Consider the following 6,182-nt stretch of genomic DNA (forward strand, 5'->3'; position numbering starts at 1 on the left):
CCTATGGCTAATTTTCTTAACTGTTTTTTAAAGAGCAGAGATTGTGTGTGTGTGTATGTTCTGATTTTCCTTTTTATTTAATCAAAGACTTGTGGATAAACATAAATACAGCATAATTACTTCAGGTCATTCTTCATTATTGTGTACACATTGACTGATGAGCATATTCTGAAAGAAACATGTAGTCATCAATGAAATGTGTACAGCTTTCCCCTCCCTCACTCAAAAAAAAAAAAAAGCTTAAGTCACAGACACTTAGAATTTCATCAGCACACACTCTCCTGTGACAAATGATTCCGACATAAACAGTGGGTGCAAAGAAACGATATGCTAACACACGTGCAACCTTTGTTAATGAAAAAACCCAGAAGCAGCCTTAGCGATTAAGATACATTCAGTTGCTGATAACTAGTTTTGCCCTAAGCAGCATTACCAGAAGAGAAATTGTGCTGCAGCAAAAACTATATATACACACACACAATGAGAAAATAAACCGCAAGGTTAATGCGTGCACGTTTAACACTGAGAAAAATAACAGCCCTCCAAACTCCTCCACTTTTGTTATAAAGAGTCCTCGACACCCAATTAAAGTTAAAATGATCTTAAAGGGATAATACTTGTCAAATTGACTTAAGTTTTTTCAGCCACAGAAACTGCAATGGAAATAGATGTTCAGAGTCATTTTCAAAGCAAAACAAAAAATATATTCTTCTGATGACATGTATGATTAAAGGGCCCTGCAAGATACATTGCTCTACATTCCCGATGACGGTGGGGAGGGAGGGGAAGAGCTCAAGACAGTGTTTAGTTTGCAGATGGTCAAAGGATTTTGTATTCCAGCAGGATCAAATCTTCTGGATCTTTTCACCAACAACTACTGGATTTTCTTTTCTGATTTGCTCAGCACATCAGCTTTGTCATTGTATGAGCAATTGTGTACCCCTGAGTAACGGTGCACACCACAGTGAAATTTCCATGCTGGAATTCAAACTCAGTAAGCCCCATTTTCTTCCTGCACATGATATAGCGATTCTTTTTTTGTTTTTAAAAATGATTTATTTATTTATCTATTTATTTTTCAAGGGACTTGTTTTGTTCTTCAGATGACTGTTGTGCTGTATCTGATACTGAAGTTGGAGGATCACATTCAAGCGGAGCAAAACCCTCTGTTCTGGGACCTTGCAGATCTTCTGTTTCAGTTATTGCTTTTCCAGAGATATACTATTCACTTGGGAAGATGCTACAGATTCTGATAAAAGGGACTGATTCGATACAGGGTTTGGCTGCATAAATGAAGATGTAGTAAAGTCTAGCAATGATGACTGAGCTTCTGGGACACTGCCATCTGTGTGCTGAACTGATAGAGATTCAGCCAGACAGACTACTGACAGAAGTTGCAGGTGGGTTTATTTTGCCCTTACTACTACTATTCTGTCTTTGAAGATGTTCTTTCTAGCCTACTGAACACATACCATTTGAATGAGGCGGTCCATAACACCGGCAGCCAGGAGAACAAAGCATAGTGGCACGTGGCTGTGAGCAGTTTCTTGAGCCAGGTTTCTGTTGCACACTTTGATAAACATGGAAGGGCTGTGGATTCACATTCCTACTCTCTCTAGCTGTCCCCAGTTCCCTATGTCAGGCTGTCTTTCCTGCTGCTCCTGGGACAGTTGAGGTTGAGGAGCAAACAGCTGTCCTGAATCTTGAGAAGACATTAGTTTTCTGCCTTCCCTGTCCTCATAAGTGGTTACTTACAGTTTGAATTTTATGTAAGAAGACATTTGTGAAACGTTCAGTGTTTTACTGCGGCAGTCTTCAGATTCACTCCAACAAAACCCGCCCCATGTTCTGCTTGCTCATCTCAAATTAGCTTGCGAGAGTTTTAAAAATGAAGGTTAACTGATCATTTTTTAAATGTATTGTGCTTTTTGTGTATTTATCTAGGAAACACTAGTCTAATTCAGTGATACAAAGATATTTTTCATGTTTTCTTCTATAATTTGTCATAATGTTAATTCTTACAAATTTATCCATTTTGAGTTGATTTGTTGTTGTTTTTTCATTTTAAAAAATATTTGTTAAACCCATTTAGTTCCTTCTTGGTGTTTTCTGTCCATTTACTCCTTGTTTGGTGCTTTATGTTCATTTTTCCAATAATTGTAATTGTATATTAAATCCCATTGACAACATTTAAAAAGTTCTTTCTTTGTTGTTACTTACTCTAGACATAGTTTTCTAGGTGGCCTTAAATATAAATCATTGTAGACGTGTGTTAATTGTTTTCTAGGTCATATGTTACTGTGGCCATCTGCCACTGAGCTTGCCCCTGATTCACGATGCCCCAGGCACAATGGAACGAAACTGCCCAGTCCCGTGCCATCCTCGTGATCCATTTAGATCAGACTGTTAGGATCTCTAGGGTTTGTATTGACTGGTTTTCAGAAGTAGATCATCAAGCTTTCTAGTCTGCTGCAGTCAGTATCATAGTAACAGGAAAGCCTCCACTGATGTCATGATTATTCATTGGCTGGGAATCAAATGCAAACCTCCTGCAGGGAAGAGAGGCATTGTACCACTGAATCACCATTGCCGCTCACCTCCAAAATAATATAAACTTGGCAAGTTTATATTTATGCTATAATTATGTACCAAGCTATAATTATGTAAGTAGGTCTTTATATGTAGTACATAGTAGGTCACCGCTTGTCTGCCAGTTTGTTGTACTGTAGTGACTTGCATGGTACTGTGCTGCTAGAAGCTAGGCCCCCAGTATTTCAAAGACCAGCAGAGCCACCCTGGGTGGACAGGTTTTAGCAAACCTTGCAGACTAAAACAGATTTGGAAGGAGGACCTGATGAGACCTTATGAATAGTAGTGGAACATCGTCTGATGTATTGCCCAAAGATGGGCCTCTCAGGTCAGGCGGCACTCACAAGATGACCAGGGAGGAGCTGCCTCCTTAGAGTTTACCTTAATGATGCAGGTGGAGTGGAGAATTCTCACCTTCACTTACCGATATGGCACTACAAAAATAAGAGCAAAGAGTTGCAAACATCTATTATTAATTGGAACTTGGAATGTACTAAATGTGAAGCTAGGAAAATTTGAATCCATCAAAATTAAATGGAATGCTTGAATATCAATTTCTTAGTTATTAATGAGTTGAAATGGATGGATACTGGTCATTTTGAATCAGACAATCATGTGCTTTACTACGCTGGGAATGGTGTATTGAAGAGGAATGTTGTCACAGTCCTCATTTAAAATAACACTTCAAGATATACCCTGAAGTACAATGCTATTACTGATAGGATAATATACAAACACGTATAAGGAAGACCAGTTAATATAATTATTCTTTAAATTTACACACCAACCACTATGCCAAACATGCGGAAGTTGAAGGTTTTTTTCCCCAACTTCGGCAGTCTGAAGTTGATTAAATATGCAATCAAGATGCATTGATAATTACTGGGGGTTGGAATGTGAAAGTTGTAAGTAAAAAAGAAGGATTGGTAGTTGGAAAATATGACTTTGATGGTAGAAACGATGCCTGATTTGTGTGATAGAATTTTGCAAGACCCATGACTTCTTCATTGCAAATATCCTTTTTTTCCATCAATGGTGACTATACACATGGACCTTACCAGATGGGATGCACAAGAATCTAATAGGCTATGTCTGTGGAGAGAGACAATGGAGAAGCTCAATACCATCACAGGGTACAAGGGCAAGAGCAACAGAAGAACAGACTATCAACTGCTCATAAGTTGGAGAAAATGAAAACAAGTTCACAAGAGCCAAAATATGATCTTGAATTTATTCCACTGTCTTTAGAAGCCATCTCAAGGATAAATTGAACGAATGACCTAAGACCAGGCGACTTGTGCGATGACATCAAAGACATCTGTATTAGTCTGGGTACTTTGGAGAAACAAATCCACAGTAACTCATGTATAAGAGAGAGTTTTATGTAAAGAAAATGTGCATCACGAAAACATCCCAACCTAATGCTGCCCAAGCCCACAAGTCCAACATTAACCCATTAACCTAACACCAGTCCACAAAGTCCTCCACCTCACAAAACAGAGGCAATGATGCCGACTGCAGGAGGAAAGCTGAGTCAGTGAAAGAACAAGCATCTCAGCACTAGCAGGGGTCTCCACACGGCTGCTCCAGCACCCAGGGCTGCATCGGGATAGGTCCATGTGGCTTCTCCTTGGGGATGTCTTGTAGGAAGTCAATCTTGCAAGCTGAAGCAGGGAACTGCTAAGGCAGCTGCACCCGGTGCAACCATCACAAAGCAAGAGACCTGAGAACTAGAAAGGCGAGGCTCACCACCCATTTATCCCTCCACCTTTCAATTAGCCCCACATGTGATTATCGGCCAGGCTGGCACAATTAACTAACTCAACATCATACAAGAAGAAAGCAAAAGGCTACTAAAAAGATAGCAAATAAGTAAATGAATGAATGACTAAAAGACCAAAATGGATGTCAGAAGGGAATTTGAAACTTGCTTTTATAGTCAAAACAAAACTCACTGCCATTTAGTTGATGCTGACTCAGTGACCCTACAGAACACCTTCACTGTTTCTATAGACCCGATAGAACACAGTCAGCTTTTCTCAAGCTGAAAGAACTTAAGAAAACTTTCAGAACTGAAGAAAAAACCTTGAGTTGCAATATTGAAGGATTATCTGGGCAAAATATTGAGTGACTCAAAACCTGCCAGTCGACTTGTAGCCACCCTGGAGGATGGAGCAGGACTGCGACCCTAGGCTTTTGAGACGGAGCAGCGTTGTAACACTTGCCCCGACAGGGAAGAGGCTGTGGAACTGAGTGGCCTTAGCCACTTCTTAAAACTGAAAACCAGAGAGATGTGCTTATTGGCATGGCTGAGAAGACATGCTGTTTCTGACAAAGAACGGCACCCTAAATATTTTCTAATCTCCATTTGTTGTAACCTGTTCACGTTCATAATAAAGCCCCATAATCATGGGGGGGAAAGAAAAAGAAAGGTTTGCATCAGGGTTATATCCTTTCACCTTACATATTCAATCTGTCTGTTAAGCAAATAACCCAAGAGGCTGTAGGATAGGAAAATGAATGCAGCATCAAAATGGAGGGAAGACTGTGCAGATAACACAGTCTTCCTTGCTTGCTTTGGGAGCCCTTACTTGTGAAAGTCAAAGACTACAATCTTCAGTATGGATTACACTTCAACTTGGAGAACATGAAAATCCTCACAACTGGACCAATAGGCAGCACCATAAAAGAAAAGACTGAAGTGGTCAAAGATTTCATTTTATGTAGATCTGCAGTCAATACTCATAGAAGCAGCAGTCGGAAAACCTATATTGCCTTGGACTAAAGGTCAAAAGCAAAGATGTCACTTTAAGTACTAAGGTGTGAACTACCAGGTATGGTATTTTCAATGCTCTCGCATGCATGCAAAAACTGGACACGAACAAGGGATATAGAAAAAGAATGTATGCCTTTGGGTTATGGTGTTGATGAAGAATATAAAATTTACCATGGACTTCCCTTCCTGAAGAACCAACAAATCTGTTAGCCAGAATCCTCATTAGAATCAAGGGGGGTTAGACTCTTCTCATGTACTTTGTAATGTCATCAGGAGGGATTAGTCCCTAGAGAAGGACAATGTGCTTAGTGAAAAATAGAGGATCGGTGACAGACTCTCAAAGAGATGGATTGACACAGTGGCTACAATAGGCTCAAACAGAGAAAGGATTGTGAGGATGGTGCAGTATCGAGGGGTGTTTTGTTCTGTTGTGCATGCGGTCTCTGTAAATCAGAATTTACTTGAGTATATGTTGGGCAAATAATCTGGGAAGCTGGACTACCTGAAGAAGAATGCTAGAACTGGAGAGTGTTCATTAACAATACTCCATATGCAAATGACACACTTTGCTTGCTAAAAGCAAAGCGGATTTGAAGCATTTACTGATTCACATACAAGACCATGCCTTCAGTATGTAAAGAAGACAAAAATTCTTGTACCTGAACCAGTAGACAACATTATGGTAAACAGAGAAAAGAGTGAAATTTTCAAGGATTGTATTTTACTTAAATCCACAACCAGTGCTCATGGAAGCCACAGTAAAGAGATCAAACGATATTGCATTGGGTAAATCTTGACCTCTTAAAGTGCTGCAGAG

General features: G+C 39.7%; 1 pseudogene; it reads right to left on the bottom strand.

Annotated features, from left to right (window-relative positions):
* Positions 1–845: 845 nt before the first annotated feature.
* Positions 846–1,583, bottom strand: LOC101646691 (annotated as a pseudogene).
* Between the last annotated feature and the right edge of the window lie 4,599 nt (positions 1,584–6,182).

The sequence above is a fragment of the Echinops telfairi genome, unplaced genomic scaffold (genome assembly GCF_000313985.2).
Source record: "Echinops telfairi isolate 266 unplaced genomic scaffold, ASM31398v2 ScPeMD7_7458;HRSCAF=8496, whole genome shotgun sequence".
NCBI lineage: Eukaryota > Metazoa > Chordata > Mammalia > Afrosoricida > Tenrecidae > Echinops > Echinops telfairi.